We start from the raw sequence: 16,048 nt of genomic DNA on the forward strand, positions 1-16,048 counted from the left end.
TGGTCTTCATTTCTGATATTGTATTTATCATCTCCGACTGATTCTTTTTTAATATTTCAATATCCTTTTTTATACTTGCTATTTCTTTATTTAGGTGTTCGTGATGACCATCCATTGTTGTTCTAAGATCCCTAAGCATTCTTACAATCATTATTTTAAACTCTGCATCTGGAAGTTTGATTATTTCCATATCATTCAGTTCATCTCCTGAAGGTTTCTCTTGTGGTTTCATTTGGATTGCACTTCTTTGTGTTCTCATTGTGCCTACCCAGGGTGTTTTCTTTGTAGAGCTGGTTGATCTAGGCTTGGTGTTGTCTGCCTCTAGTTTCTACTTATGTTGTTTCTAAGTCTTCTTGGGTTGGCATCAGCTATTATTATTATTTTAATCCACTTTAGGATTTGGGCTGCTCTGAAGTCTTGATTTGTTTGTTTTCTTAACAGGTGATTGTCTTGTTTGCTGATCTCAGCAGGGGGCTTATTTGAAACTGTATCTAGGAATGCAGTGGGTGTGACCTGAGGCTCTGAAATCCTCTTCTTCCAGTTAATCTCTCTGGGGGCGGGTTGCTTTCTCAGCTTCAGTAGGGGGAGGTGTATCTCAGATCTCCAAGGAGACCTGAGTTACTGCCCCTCCTCCCCACTTCTTGTTTTCAGCTGTGTCTTGTTGCGCTGATTAGAGCTGGAGAGATGTCTGTATCTCTGTGACCTGGAAGTACTTTTGTATTTTGCTTTGTGGAAGGATCAGCCCCTCCCTCAGTTATGGCCGCCTCCAGCACTGAATGGTCAGCTTTTTATGTCATCACCTATATTCCTCTCCCCCTCTCCATCTGTCTTTCTCTTTCTCCTCTTTTTGGAAGACAAGCGGGCCCTTTCAACATACTTCATTCCCTGGTCACCAGGTAAGTGGCTGTGAGCAAACTTACTGTTCTCCTCCTTGGAATTGAGAGCCCAGCCTCACCCCCTCCCCCCCCGTTCCTGTAAGCACGGGAGATTCAGGCGCTCTCTACCAGGTTTGTTGTGGCTTCTTCTTTGGTCCTTAATTTTTGAAAGCTGTTCTTGTAGTCCAGATTTGGTTTTTCACTCTGATTGTTCATAAATTAGTTTATAATCCAGTTCGGTGGTGTGAGCTGGGAGTCTGTGCATCTGCCTACTCTGCTGCCATCTTCAGGTCCCTCAACATTATCTATTCATTAATGAATCAGTCTTCATTTCTCAATGGATTTGTGGTGACTTCTTTGGTATACAGTAAATTCTGATACCTAAATAGTGGTCTCTAATTTCTCTATTCCATTGGTCTAAGTGTTCATTCTTGAGCCAAGACTTGTTCATATTTGGTATAAAGAGCCAATACTCTGCTAATATCAGGTAGGGCAAAGTCCACTTCTATACTCTCTCTTATTTTTTAAGGTTTAATGCTTTTCTTAAATAAAAAAATTTAAATTTATTTATTGATTTTTAGAGAGAGGAAGGAAGAGAGAAACATTGATTTGTTTTTCCACTTAAAAAAATTTTATTTTGGCCCTGGCCGGTTGGCTCAGCGGTAGAGCATCGGCCTGGCATGCAGGAGTCCCGGGTTCGATTCCCAGCCAGGGCACACAGGAGAGGCTCTCATTTGCTTCTCCACCCCTCCCCCTCTCCTCCCTCTCTGTCTCTCTCTTCCCCTCCGGCAGCGAGGCTCCATTGGAGCAAACATGGCCCGGGCGCTGGGGATGGCTCTGTGGCCTCTGCTTCAGGCGCTAGAATGGCTCTGGATGCAACAGAGTGACGCCCCAAAGGGGCAAAGCATTGCCCCCTGGTGGGCATGCCTGGTGGATTCCAGTCGGGCGCATGCGGGAGTCTGTCTGACTGCCTCCCCGTTTCCAGCTTCGGAAAAATAAAAAAAAAAATTTTTTCATCCTAGCCACAGCAATCAGACAAGAAAAAGAAATAAAAGGCACCCAAATTGGAAAAGAAGAAGAAAAACTATCATTATTTGCAGATGATATGATATTGTATATGGAAAATCTTAAAGTCTCAGTCAAAAAAATACTAGACCTGATAAATGAATTCAGTAAGGTGGCAGGATATAAAATTAATACTCAGAAATCAGAGGCATTTTTATACACTAACAATGAACTGTCAGAAAGAGAAATTAAGGAAGCAATCCCCTTTACATTGCAACCAAAAAAATAAAGTACCTAGGAATAAATTTAACCAGGGAGATTAAAGGCTTGTACTCAGAAAATTATAAAGAAATCAGGGAAGATACAAACAAGTGGAAGCATATACCATGCTCATGGTTAGGAAGAATAAACATCATTAAAATGTCTATATTACCCAAAGCAATTTATAAATTCACTGCAATACTGATTAAAATACCAATGACTTACTTCAAAGATATAGATCACATATTCCAAAAATTTATATGGAACCAAAAGCGAACACAAATAGCCTCAGCAATCTTGAAAAGGAAGAATAAAGTAGGAGGTATCACACTTCCGAATATCAAGTTATACTACAAGGCCATTGTACTCAAAACAGCCAGGTACTGGCATAAGAACAGGCACATAGATCAATAGAACAGAACAGAGAACCCAGAAATAAACCCACACTTTTATGGACAACTGATATTTGACAAAGGAGGTAAGAGCATACATTGGAGTAAAGACAGCCTCTTCAACAAATAGTGTTGAGAAAATTGGACAGCTACCTACAATAAGATGAAACTAGACCACCAACTTACACCATTCACAAAAATAAACTCAAAATGGATAAAAGATTTAAATGTAAGCTGTAAAACCATAAACATCTTAGAAGAAAACATAGGCAGTAAGCTCTCTGACATCTCTCGCAGCAATATATTTGCAGATTTATCTCCACAGGCAAGTGAAATAAAAGACAGGATAAACAAATGGGACTCTATCAAACTAAAAAGCTTTTGCACAGCTAAAGACAATAAGAACAGAATAAAAAGACAAACTACACAATGGGAGAACATATTTGACAGTATGTCTGATAAGGGGTTAATAATCAAAATTTATAAAGAACTTGTAAAACTCAATACCAGGAAGACAAACAATCCAATCAAAAAATGGGCGAAATAAGTGAATAGACACTTCTCGAAAGAGGACATACAGATCAGAGGCACTTTTATACACTAGGCATATGAAAAAATAGGCATATGAAAAAATGCTCAACATCACTAATCATTAGAGAAATGCAAATTAAAACCACAATGAGATATCACCTTACACCAGTCAGAATGGCGCTCATCAACAAAACAACACAGAATAAGTGCTGGCGAGGATGTGGAGAAAAGGGAACCCTCCTGCATTGCTGGTGGGAATGCAGACTGGTGCAGCCACTGTGGAAAACAGTATGGAGATTCCTCAAGAAATTAAAAATCGAAATGCTTTTTGACCCAGCTATACCACTTTTAGGAATATACCCCAAGAACACCATAGCACTGTTTGAAAAGAAGAAATGCACCCTCATGTTTATGGCAGCATTATTCACAATAGCAAAGATCTGGAAACAGCCCAAGTGTCAGTGGATGAGTGATTAAAAAGCTTTGGTATGTGTGTGTGTGTGTGTGTACACACACACACACACACACACACACACACACACACACACACTATGGAATACTACTCAGCCATAAGAAATGATGACATCGGATCATTTACAACAACATGGACGGACCTTGATAACATTATACTGAGCGAAATAAGTAAATCAGAAAAAAACTAAGAACTATATGATTCCATACATAGGTGGGACATAAAAATGAGACTCATAGACATGGACAGGAGTGTGGGGGTTATAGAGTGGGGGGAGAGGAGATGGAGGAGGTTGGGGGAGGGGAGGGGCACAAAGAAAACCAGTTGGTGACGGAAGACAATTGGACTTTGGGTGATGGAAATGCAGCATAATCAAATGTCAAAATAACCTAGAGATGTTTTCTCTGAACATATGTACCCTGATTTATCAATGTCACCCCATTAAAATTAATTTTAAAAAAGTTTTTCTGAAAAATTTTTTTTCCGTTAATTTGGGAGGGGTGGGACAGGAGAGAGACAGAGGGAGAGAGAAGCAGCAACTCATTGTTCCACTTAGTTGTTCCACTTATTTATGGATTCATTGGTTGATTCTTATATGTGCCCTGACTAGGGAATTGAACCTGTGACTGCAGCATGCAGGGTCTAACCAACTGAGTTACCTAGCCAGGACCCATTAATTGATTCTTGTATGTTCCCTGACCAGGGATCAATCCTGCAAGGTTGGCGTATTGGAACAACATTCTTACCAAATGAGCTACCTGGCCAAGGCAAGGTTTAATGTTTTTAAAGTTGACTTTTATTCATATTTTAAGAGACAGGTTATCATCTTCCTCAAAATGTCCAACTGTGATTTTCAACTGGATTACTTAAAATTATAGTTGAATTTAGGGAAACGTTATTATAATCAAGTCATACCATACAAAGCATGAAATTTTATCTATTTGGTTCCTCTTTATATCCTTTATTAGTTTTCTCCAAAGTAAGTATAATACTATCAAGTTGCACCATTGAAGAGGCTAAAATTCTGTTTATTTAGATTTTCTTTGTATCCTTTATTGGAGTTTTAAAGTTTGCTTCACAGAAGTCTTACAGATATTGAATTAAATTTAAATACAGTTTTTGTTGCTACTGTGAATGGTGTTTATTTTAATTATATTTTCTAGTTGGTTAGTACTGGTTTAGAGAAATTAGTTCTCATGGTTGATTGATTATGTTGGTTTTTTCCTAGATCAATGATGCAGATAATGACAGTTTTTATCTCTTTTCTTCCAATTTTTTCATCCACTTGTAATCTTTTCCTTTTCTTATCACAGCCAGGATGTTGAGTATAAGCAATAGCAGAGACGGGAGCATCCTAGTCTTGCTCCTGATCTAAAGTTTCTCTAGTAATTATGTTTTGACGTATAAATTTTATCAAAGTGGAGAATTTTTTTCCTATTCATAATTCTCTGAAAGTTTATTTTTCATTATAAATAGGTGTTTATTTTTCTAAAAACAATCAAATGTTTTTTGCTGCCTAGTTCTGTAAGGTTTTTGGGGGGTTTTTTCTGCATGTTTCATTTAGTCTGTTGATGTGAATTTTGTTCATAGATTTTCTTATATAGACTCACATCTCAATTTCTAAGCTAAATTTTAATTGTTCAAGAATGAAGGATTGGGGACAATGAGGTTTGGGGGGGAATATTTTTACTTTCTTCTGTCTTTAAAAACCTTATTGGACTGCCACTTCCTTCTCTTCCCCTTTATTGAAAAATCCTTGACCATTTTGTCTGTACTTACTATCTTCAATTTTTCTCCTCCCATTTTTCTTGATCTCACTTCAAACCACCTTACATCCCAATGCTTCACCAACCCTGCTTTTACAAACATCACCTGATGGCTTCTTCCAATGATACTTTTAGGTCAACTCTTACTTAAACGATTAGCAGCACTTGTCATGGCTGATCACCGCTTCTTGGTCTCAGGGGCGCCATGTTCTCAAATGCATATTTATGTCTCCCCCTCTCTCCTATAATCCTGACTCATATATCCACCTATCACCTTCCTATCTGTACTTGGCTGTCAAACAACATGTCCAAAATGGAGCTCCTATATCCACCCAGGATAACATACACTACACTGAGACTTCCTGCAGGCTGTTCTATCTCAGTAGATAGCAATTACTTTTTTTTCTAGTAGTCAAAAAACCTTGGCCTCAACCTTCTCTGTTTCTATCTACATCCAATCCGTCAGCAAACCCTGACACCTTTACCATCCATTGTCCCTGCTACTGTCATGGTCTAAGTAAACCATCATTGTGCCCTAATGGAGTATTGCAATAGCCTCCTCACTGGTGTCCTTTTCTTAAATGGGGCCCTTTCCAAATCAGTCTAGCTCAACACAAAAGCCAGAATAGTGATGGAGAACATGTCAGATCACACTGATTCTCTGTTCACAACCTCCAGAGGTTTCCCATCTCATCTAGATTAAGAGCCAAGTTTCAGAAATGTTCTCCAAATCCTTACAGGGTGGTGTGGCCTCCACCCTTCCTCCCCCTCCCTTCACCTTTCTGATACTATCGTGTACTTCTGTCCCTCTTGCTCAGCCTTCTTCACCCAACAGGCTTCCCTTTGTTCCTCAGACACACTCCATACCCACTTCCAGAGCCTTTCCCGGGCGACTCCTTGCACATGGTTTGCTTTCTCCCAATATCCACAGTCTCACTTCCTGACCTCTGTGGCTCTCTCTGTCATCTTATTTAAGCTTGTTACTGTCTTCCTCAGCCAGTCTTTCCTATGTCCCTCCCCTGCTTTATCTTCTCATTATTATTTGTAAAGACATAATATACTATATGTATTTATGGATGTATTTTCTAAGCTCCATGAACTTTTTTTTTTTAACTGCTCTTACCCCAACATCTGGAATAGTGTTTGTCACGTGGACTTGATAAATATTTTTTAAAGAGACGTCTGCTAGATACTCTTGTGTGCCTCCCTGGGTCCTCTCTTGATTTGTGTCCACCTGTCTGTCCCTTTCCTGCTCTCGGCCCTGGGAGGCCGCCCTGCTTGGTCTGCATCCTTTGTCTTCTGGCTCTGGGTTGGGTCTGGTAAACAGAACCTCAGTAAGAGATGAGAAGGAAGAAGGAGATTGAAGTAAGATTATTGATTCCCGGCTCCTTGTTGGGTTATCTCAAATGAATGTTAGAGCTTTTCCTCTATGTGGCCCTCTCTACAAGATGTTGTTCTTCTGGGTCCTGGAAACTTCTGTTTCCTCTGATTTGGGGGTCTAGGTTGTGGTAGGAGCACTAGACTATGACAGCTAGCCTTTGTGGTCTCCCTACATACTGCCTACACCTTTGTAAACAACCCTCTTTACCTTTTTGAACTGTCTTAATTTATGCGTATCATTTCTTTCTTCTGCTGGGACCCAGAGTGATGGAGAATGAATGAATGAACTACTCAGAATAAACCCAGAATGGAAGAATGTGTGTCCTCTGTGGCTGTTCACCAAAAGACTCCTGCTGCAGAGGAGGCTGGATTACCAGGTAGATAATGCGATCTGTCCTATAGATCCCACATTGCTTATTTTATGGGCCCATGAACAGAGTGAATTAGTGACAGATTTGGAGTATATACTACATGGGTTCAGTAACGTGGATTTTTTTTCCCTTCTCTGGTTATCAACCTGTGAGCAGCGATGAGCCCTGAATGCTCACAGTCAGGCAAATGGTGATGGATGAGTAATTCCAAGTCCCTTCAATCATGAATGGGACAGCTTTTTTTGCACCTGGAATAAATACTCAGCTATAAGTTTGTTTTCCTCCCTGCCCTTTCTCTACTATGAGCCTCATTTTTAGATTTAGTGTAGTTTCACTTACACAATATCTCATGTAACTTTGTTCTGGAGCAAGAAATTCCCTCTTTCATAAAAGAAAGAGAGCAGAGTGTTGATTATATTCAGGGGACCCACTGGTTTTTTATCTTACACTTCATCATCCAGAGGCTGGTTGGTATAAAGGATTTTGAAGGCTCAATTTTGGTGTCAGCTGGGAGGCAACACTTGCAAGATGGGAGGTATAAGGGGGCATAGAGTGTGGAGTGTGAGTATATAGAGACTGTTTCTTCCAAAGCCAGAATATATGGGTCAGGGTAAATGTTGAAGTGGGATTCTTCTAGCACTTGCAAAGTTTTTATGTCCCTCACCACTGTTTTGTGCTTTTTTTTTTTTTTAAAGCTCCTACTACCAAAGGAAGGAATGCTTCCATTAAGAGATCCACAGAGGTTCCAGTGAATTAGAAGCTGAGACCACCTCCTGGCCATTTGGGCTCTTCATGCCACTGGGAAAATGTATTTGAAAGGAGGTTGTGATATTGGTTGGTATGCATGTAATCCTTGATAAGTTTGCGGCTGTATTAAGAAGGCAAAAATTGAGAGCAGTATGGATAGAACCCAGGAGTTTTAGGAAGGGGAGGAGATGAATGTATGAGTCTACTGTAATTATCTTAGCAAAGAATCTCAACTATTTGGTATAAAATGAAAAATTGTCTCGCCCTGGCTGGAGAGCTCAGTTGGTTAGAGCATTGTCCTGAAGCATAGAGGTTGCCAGTTTGATCCTTGGTCAGGGCACATACAGGAGCACATTGATCTCTCTCTCTCTCTCTCTCTCTCCTTTCCTTTCTTGCTAAAATCAAGAAATAAAAAATTTTAAAAAAATTTTCTTTAATGACTGCTCATTATCTGTTCTCTTTTGAAACTTCCTTTCCCAGTGATGACTAGTGATTTATTTATTCGAAGAGTCATTTTCAGTTCTTATGAATCCTTGATGTTTATCCCAAATTTTAATCTTATATTTGATTGTAGAGTCTCCCCTAAACCTCTTATTCACCCTGGTTTCTAGTGGCTTAAAATGGTGGGAGGCAGTCTCCCTGGTGATGGAGTAGGGAGCAGGGATAGCAAAGGTAGAAACTTTCCAGGTTGCCCAAGAAAAGATTGTGTCTCTCTCATTGTCTATGGGCACCAGTGTGGACCTAGTACTGTCCCAGCAAGACTGTAGTCACCAATCTCATCTGTCCTCTTCAGCTAACTCTTGGCTTCATAGACATTTGGAGGATGCACCTGTTGATCCTTCTAGGAGAAGGGGACTTAGTGAGAGAATAGTCCTGGCTTCCTCTCTTCCTGTTAACCCTCACTGTTCCATCTCTCCTCCATTTTTTCTTCCTGATCTCAAAGCACAGAGTAGATCTCTTGGAGGAGATTTGGTTATGAAGACATTCTCCTGGACTGACAACTGTCAGCCTGCCTTACAGAACATTGGTAGTTATCCTCAAGAAAATTATTTGGAGGCCCTGTTAGGGTAGCTCAGTTGGTTGGAGCATCATCCCCATGCACCAAGTTTGTGGGTTCAATACCTGGACAGGGCACATACAAGAATCAACAAATGAATGCATAAATAAATGGAACAACAAATCAATGTTTGTTTCTCTCTTTCCCTCCCCCTCCTTTCTAAAATTAATAAATTGAAAAAAATTTTTGAAAAAGATCATCTATGAGAAAGCAATCAATGAGCTAAGATTCTGCAATGAAGAATTGATGCTTCTCACTCTCTCCCTTCCAGCCTGTCTCTCCCTGTCTGTCCCTCTCTTTGTCTCTGTCTCACTAAAAAGAAAAGAAAAGAAAAAGAGAAAGAAAAAAGAAAAAGAAGAAAAAATAAAAGAAAGAAAGAATGAAATAAAGAAAAAGAAGAAAATAAGAAAGAAAAAAGAATGAAAGAAAAGAAAGTAAGAAAAAGAAAGAAAAGTGAAAGAGAAATGGAAGAAAGAAAGTAAGAAAGATAGAAAAAAGAAAGAATAAAAAAAAGAAAGAAAAAGAATAAAGAAAGAAAGAAAAAAGAATGAAAGGAAAGAAAGAATGAAAGAAAGAAAAGAAAGAAAAAGAATAAAATAAAGAATGAAAGAAAAGAAAGTAAGAAAGAGAAAAAAATGAAAGAAAAAGAAAGAAAAAAAGAAAGAATGAAAGACAGAAAGAAAGAAAAAAGAATGTAAAAAAGAAAGAATGAAAGAAAAGAAAGAAAAAGAATAAAGAAAGTAAGAAAGAAAAAAGAAAAAGAATGAAAGAAAAAAAGTAAGAAAGAACAAAAGAAAGAATGAAAGAAAAGAAAGAAAAAGAAGAAAGAGACAAAGAAAAAGAAGAAAGAATGAATGAAAGAAAAAGAAGAAAGTAAGAAAGAAAAGAATGAAAGAAAAGAAAGAAAAAGAAAAAAGAAAGAAAGAGACAAACAATAAGAAAGAAAGGAAGAATGAAAGAAAAAGAAGAAAGTAATAAAGAAAAAAGAATGAAAGAAAGAAAGAGAAAAAGAAGTAAGAGACAAAGAAAAAGAAGAAAGAAAAAATAGACAGAAAAAGAAGAAAAAGAGAGACAAAGAAAAAGAAGAAAGAAAAAAGAGAAAGAAAGAAAGAGAAAAGAAAGGAAGAATGAAAGAAAAGAAAGAAAAAGAAAGTAAGAAAGAAAGAAAGAAAAGAAAAGAAAGAAAAAGAATAAAGAAAGTAAGAAAGGAAAAAGAAAAAATGAAAGAAAAGAAAGTAAGAAAGAAAGAAGAAAGAAAAAAGAAAAAGAATGAAAAAAAGAAGAAAAGAATGAAAGAAAAAGAAGAAAGCTAGAAAGATACAAAGAATAAGAAAGAAAGAAAGAAAGAAAGAAAGAATGAAAGAAAAGAAAAAGAATAAAGTAAGAAAGAAAGAAAAGGCCCTGGCTCATTGGCTCAGCGGAAGAGCGTCGGCCTGGCGTGCGGGGGACCCGGGTTCGATTCCCAGCCAGGGCACATAAGAGAAGCACCCATTTGCGTCTCCACCCCCCCTCCTTCCTCTCTGTCTCTCTCTTCCCCTCCCGCAGCCAAGGCTCCATTGGAGCAAAGATGGCCTGGGCGCTGGGGATGGCTCCTTGGCCACTGCCCCAGGCGCTAGAGTGGCTCTGGTTGAGACAGAGCGACACCCTGGAGGAGCAGAGCATCGCCCCCTGGTGGGTAAAGCATCTCACCCTGGTGGGCGTGCTGGGTGGATCCCGGTTGGGCGCATGCGGGAGTCTGTCTGTCTCTCCCCATTTCCAGCTTCAGAAAAATACAAAAAAAAAGAAAGAAAAAAGGAAAGAATGAAAGAAAAAGAAGTAAGAAAGAAAGAATGAAATAAAAAGAAAGTAAAAAAGAATGAAAGAAAAGAAAGAGAAGAAAGAAAGAGACAAAGGAAAAGAAGAAAAAAGAAAGAGAAAGAAAAAGAAGACAAAGAAAAGAAAGAAAAAGAATAAAGTATGAAAGAAAGAAAAAAAGGAAAGAATGAAAGAAAAAGTAGTAAGAAAGAAAGAAAGAAAAAAGAAAGAATGAAAGAAAAGAAAGAAAAAGAAGAAAGTAAGAAAGAAAGAAAAAAGAAAGAATGAGGCCCTGGCCGGTTGGCTCAGCGGTAGAGCATTGGCCTGGCGTGCGGGGGACCCAGGTTCGATTCCCGGCCAGGGCATATAGGAGAAGCACCCATTTGCTTCTCCACCTCCCCTTCCTCTCTCTTCCCCTCCCGCAGCCAAGGCTCCGTTGGAGCAAAGATGGCCCAGGCACTGGGGATGGCTCCTTGGCCGCTGCCCCAGGCGCTGGAGTGGCTCTGGTCACGGCAGAGCGATGCCGCAGAGGGGCAGAGCATCGCCCCCTGGTGAGTAGAGCATCACCCCCTAGTGGGCGTGCCAAGTGGATCCCGGTTGGGCGCATGCAGGAGTCTGACTGTCTCTCCCCATTTCCACCTTCAGAAAAATACAAAAAGAAAAGAAAAAAGGAAAGAATGAAAGAAAATGAAGAAAGTAAGAAAGAATGAAAGAAAAAGAAGAAAGAAAAAAGAAAGAATGAAAGAAAAGAAAGAAAAAGAAGAAAGAAATAAAGAGACAAAGAAAAAGAAGAAAAAAGAAAGAAAAAGAAGAAAGACAAAAAGAAGAAAGAAAAAAAAGAAAGAGAAGAAAGGAAGAATGAAAGAAAAAAAGAAAGAAAAAGAAGAAAGAAAGAATGAAAGAAAAGAAAGAAAAAGAATAAAGAAAGACAGAAAAAAGGAAAGAATGAAAGAAAAAGAAGAAAGAAAGAAAGAAAAGAAAAAAAGAAAAAGAAGAAAGAAAGTAAGAAAGAAAGAAAAAAGAAAGAATGAGGCCCTGGCCGGTTGGCTCAGCGGTAGAGCATCGGCCTGGCGTGTGGAGGACCCGGGTTTGATTCCCGGCCAGGGCACATAGGAGAAGCGCCCATTTGCTTCTCCACCTCCCCTTCCTCTCTGTCTCTCTCTTCCCCTCCCGCAGCCAAGGCTCCGTTGGAGCAAAGATGGCCCAGGCGCTGGGGATGGCTCCTTGGCCGCTGCCCCAGGCGCTGGAGTGGCTCTGGTCACGGCAGAGCGATGCCACAGAGGGGCAGAGCATCGCCCCCTGGTGGGTAGAGCATCACCCCCTAGTGGGCGTGCCATGTGGATCCCGGTTGGGCGCATGCGGGAGTCTGTCTGACTGTCTCTCCCCGTTTCCAACTTCCAAAATATACAAAAAAAAAGAAAAGAAAAAAGGAAAGAATGAAAGAAAAAGAAGAAACTAAGAAAGAAAAAAGAATGAAAGAAAAGAAAGAAAAAGAAGAAAGAAAAAGAGGAAAGAAAGTAAGAAAGAAAGAGACAAAGAAAAAGAAGAAAAAAGAAAGAAAGAGAAAGAAAAAGAAAGAAAGACAAAGAAAAGAAGAAAAAAGAAAGAGAAGAAAGGAAGAATGAAAGAAAAGAAAGAAAAAGAAGAAAGAATGAAAGAAAAGAAAGAAAAAGAATAAAGGAATAAAGTAAGAGCCCTGGCCGGTTGGCTCAGCGGTAGAGCGTCGGCCTATCGTGCGGAGGACCCGGGTTCGATTCCCGGCCAGGGCACATAGGAGAAGCGCCCATTTGCTTCTCCACCCCTCCGCCGCGCTTTCCTCTCTGTCTCTCTCTTCCCCTCCCGCAGCCAAGGCTCCATTGGAGCAAAGATGGCCCGAGCGCTGGGGAGGGCTCTGTGGCCTCTGCCTCAGGCGCTAGAGTGGCTCTGGTCGCAACATGGCGACGCCCAGGATGGGCAGAGCATCACCCCCTGGTGGGCAGAGCATCGCCCCTGGTGGGCCTGCCGGGTGGATCCCGGTCAGGCGCATGTGGGAGTCTGTCTGACTGTCTCTCCCTGTTTCCAGCTTCAGAAAAATGAAAAAAAAAAAAAAGAAGAAAGAAAGAAAAAAGGAAAGAATGAAAGAAAAAGAATAAAGAAAGAAAGGAAAAGAAGAAAGGAAGACAGAAAGTAAGAAAGAAAGAAAAGAAAGAAAGAAAAAGAAGAAAGAAAGACAGAAAAAAGAAAGAATGAGGCCCTGGCCGGTTGGCTCAGCGGTAGAGCATCGGCCTGGCGTGTGGGGGACCCGGGTTCGATTCCTGGCCAGGGCACATAGGAGAAGCGCCTATTTGCTTCTTTACCCCCCCTTCCTCTCTGTCTCTTCCCCTTCCGCAGCCAAGGCTCCGTTGGAGCAAAGATGGCCCGGGCACTGGGGATGGCTCCTTGGCCTCTGCCCCAGGTGCTGGAGTGGCTCTGGTCACGGCAGAGCGATGCCCCAGAGGGGCAGAGCATCGCACCCTGGTGGGTAGAGCATCACCCCCTAGTGGGCGTGCCGAGTGGATCCTGGTTGGGCGCGTGCGGGAGTCTGTCTCTCCCGGTTCCAGCTTCAGAAAAATACAAAAAAAAAAAGAAAAAAGGAAAGAATGAAAGAAAAAAAAAGAAAGTAAGAAAGAAAGAATGAAAGAAAAAGAAAAAAGGAAGAATGAAAGAAAAGAAAGTAAGAAAGAGACAAAGAAAAAGAAGAAAAAAGAAAGAAAAAGAAGAAAGAAAGAAAAAAGAAAGAGAAGAAAGGAAGAATGAAAGAAAGAAAAGAAAGAAAGAAAAAGAAGAAAGAATGAAAGAAAAGAAAGAAAAAGAATAAAGTAAGAAAGAAAAAAGGAAAGAATGAAAGAAAAAGAAGAAAGTAAGAAAGAATGAAAGGAAAGAAAGAAAAAGAAGAAAGTAAGAAAGAAAGAAAAAAGAAAGAATGAGGCCCTGGCCAGTTGGCTCAGCGGTAGAGCATTGGCCTGGCGTGCAGGGGACCCGGGTTCGATTCCCGGCTAGGGCACATAGGAGAAGCGCCCATTTGCTTCTCCACCTCCCCTTCCTCTCTGTCTCTCTCTTCCCCTCCCGCAGCCAAGGCTCCGTTGGAGCAAAGATGGCCCGGGCGCTGGGGATGGCTCCTTGGCCGCTGCCCCAGGCGCTGGAGTGGCTCTGGTCATGGCAGAGCGATGCCGCAGAGGGGCAGAGCATCGCCCCCTGGTGAGTAGAGCATCACCCCCTAGTGGGCGTCCCAAGTGGATCCCGGTTGGGCGCATGCAGTAGTCTGTCTCTCCCCGTTTCCACCTTCAGAAAAATACAAAAAGGAAAGAATGAAAGAAAATGAAGAAAGTAAGAAAGAATGAAAGAAAAAGAAGTAAGAAAGAAAAAAGAAAGAATGAAAGAAAAGAAAGAAAAAGAAAGAAATAAAGAGACAAAGAAAAAGAAGAAAAAAGAAAGAAAAAGAAGAAAGAAAGACAAAGAAAAAGAAGAAAGAAAAAAGAAAGAAAGAGAAGAAAGGAAGAATGAAAGAAAAAAAGAAAGAAAAAGAAGAATAAAAGAAAAGAAAGAAAAAGAATAAAGTAAGAAAGAACGAAAAAAGGAAAGAATGAAAGAAAAAGAAGAAAGAAAGAAAGAAAGAAAAGAAAAAAAGAAAAAGAAGAAAGTAAGAAAGATAGAAAAAAGAAAGAATGAGGCCCTGGCCGGTTGGCTCAGCGGTAGAGCATCGGCCTGGCGTGCGGGGGACCCGGGTTCGATTCCCGGGCAGGGCACATAGGAGAAGCGCCTATTTGCTTCTCCACCCCCCCTTCCTCTCTGTCTCTCTCTTCCCCTCCTGCAGCCAAGGCTCCGTTGGAGCCAAGATGGCCCGGGCACTGGGGATGGCTCCTTGGTCTCTGCCCCAGGTGCTGGAGTGGCTCTGGTCGTGGCAGAGTGATGCCCCAGAGGGGAAGAGCATCGCCCCCTGGTGGGTAGAGCATCACCCCCTAGTGGGCGTGCCGAGTGGATCCTGGTTGGGCACATGCAGGAGTCTGTCTGTCTCTCCCGGTTCCAGCTTCAGAAAAATAAAAAAAAAAAAAAAAAAAAAAAGGAAAGAATGAAAGAAAAAAAAAGAAAGAAAGAAAGAATGAAAGAAAAAGAAGAAAGTAAGAAAGAAAAAAGAAAGAATGAAAGAAAAGAAAGAAAGTAAGAAAGAGACAAAGAAAAAGAAGAAAAAAAGAAAGAAAAAGAAGAAAGAAAGAAAAAAGAAAGAGAAGAAAGGAAGAATGAAAGAAAGAAAAGAAAGAAAGAAAGAAAGAAAGAAAAAAGAATGAAAGAAAAGAAAAAGAATAAAGTAAGAAAGAAAAAAGGAAAGAATGAAAGAAAAAGAAGAAAGTAAGAAAGAATGAAAGGAAAGAAAGAAAAAGAAGAAAGAAAGTAAGGAAAGAAAGAAAAAAAGAAAGAATGAGGCCCTGGCCAGTGGCTCAGCGGTTTAGAGCATTGCCTGGCGTGCAGGGGACCCGGGTTCGATTCCCGGCTAGGGCACATAGAAGAAGCGCCCATTTGCTTCTCCACCTCCCCTTCCTCTCTGTCTCTCTCTTCCCCTCCCGCAGCCAAGGCTCCATTGGAGCAGGGATGGCCCGGGCGCTGGGGATGGCTCTTTGGTCTCTGCCCCAGGTGCTGGAGTGGCTCTGGTCGCGGTAGAGCGACGCCCTGGAGGGGCAGAGCATTGCCCCCTGGTGGGCATGCTGGGTGGATCCCGGTCGGGTGCATGCGGGAGTCTGTCTGACTGTCTCTCCCCGTTTCCAGCTTCAGAAAAATAAAAAAAAAAAAAAAAAGAAAGAAAGAAAAAGAAGAAAGAAAGAAAAAAGAATGAACAAAAAAAGAAAGAAGAATGAAAGAAAAGAAAGAAAGGAAAAGAAGAAAGGAAGACAGAAAGTAAGAAAGAAAGAGAAAGAAAAAGAAAGAAAGAAAGGAAGAAAGAAGAGAAGAGAAAAGAAAAGGTCATGAATCTGCAAGGAATTACTGTGTTAAAAGGGCTCTTTCTCTATTTTGGTCAGGAGACAGTCCCTTAAACTAATTGAAACCTGTAAGTCTCAGTTTATAAGGATAATAATGCAATTTCTCTTTTAAAACAAGCAAAGTTTGGAGGAGAGTGCCCTGCTCCTTCATGAGCCTTTGTTGGACTTTTTTGGCTCCTGTCTACTGACATCCAACTAGATGCCACTCTGTAGTGCTTGACCCTATTGCTAAGCCTTCTGCTATTTAGCTTTTCAAAGTGTGGACAATCTGCCATTCTCAACTGTATACCTCAGGGGAATAGGCCCAACTCAGAAAACAAGCTAGGAGGGCATTTTAGCATCTGGCTCTATTTTATGCCGAGACTTAAGGAGATGTGCTATGCTGGAAGAATGATTAAATCCAGCC

The 16,048-nt window shown here is 40.8% G+C and overlaps 1 protein-coding gene and 1 non-coding gene across 2 annotated transcripts in view; one reads left to right on the top strand and one right to left on the bottom strand.

Moving 5' to 3' along the window:
- Positions 1–16,048, bottom strand: part of TSGA13 (testis specific 13) — a 100,064-nt gene that overhangs the window by 67,685 nt on the left and 16,331 nt on the right. The window lies entirely within an intron of this gene.
- Positions 12,345–12,420, top strand: TRNAD-AUC (transfer RNA aspartic acid (anticodon AUC)). Its single transcript has one exon. It is a non-coding gene; the product is annotated as a tRNA-Asp (tRNA).

This window comes from Saccopteryx bilineata, chromosome 2, assembly GCF_036850765.1.
Source record: "Saccopteryx bilineata isolate mSacBil1 chromosome 2, mSacBil1_pri_phased_curated, whole genome shotgun sequence".
NCBI classification, from domain to species: Eukaryota; Metazoa; Chordata; class Mammalia; order Chiroptera; family Emballonuridae; genus Saccopteryx; species Saccopteryx bilineata.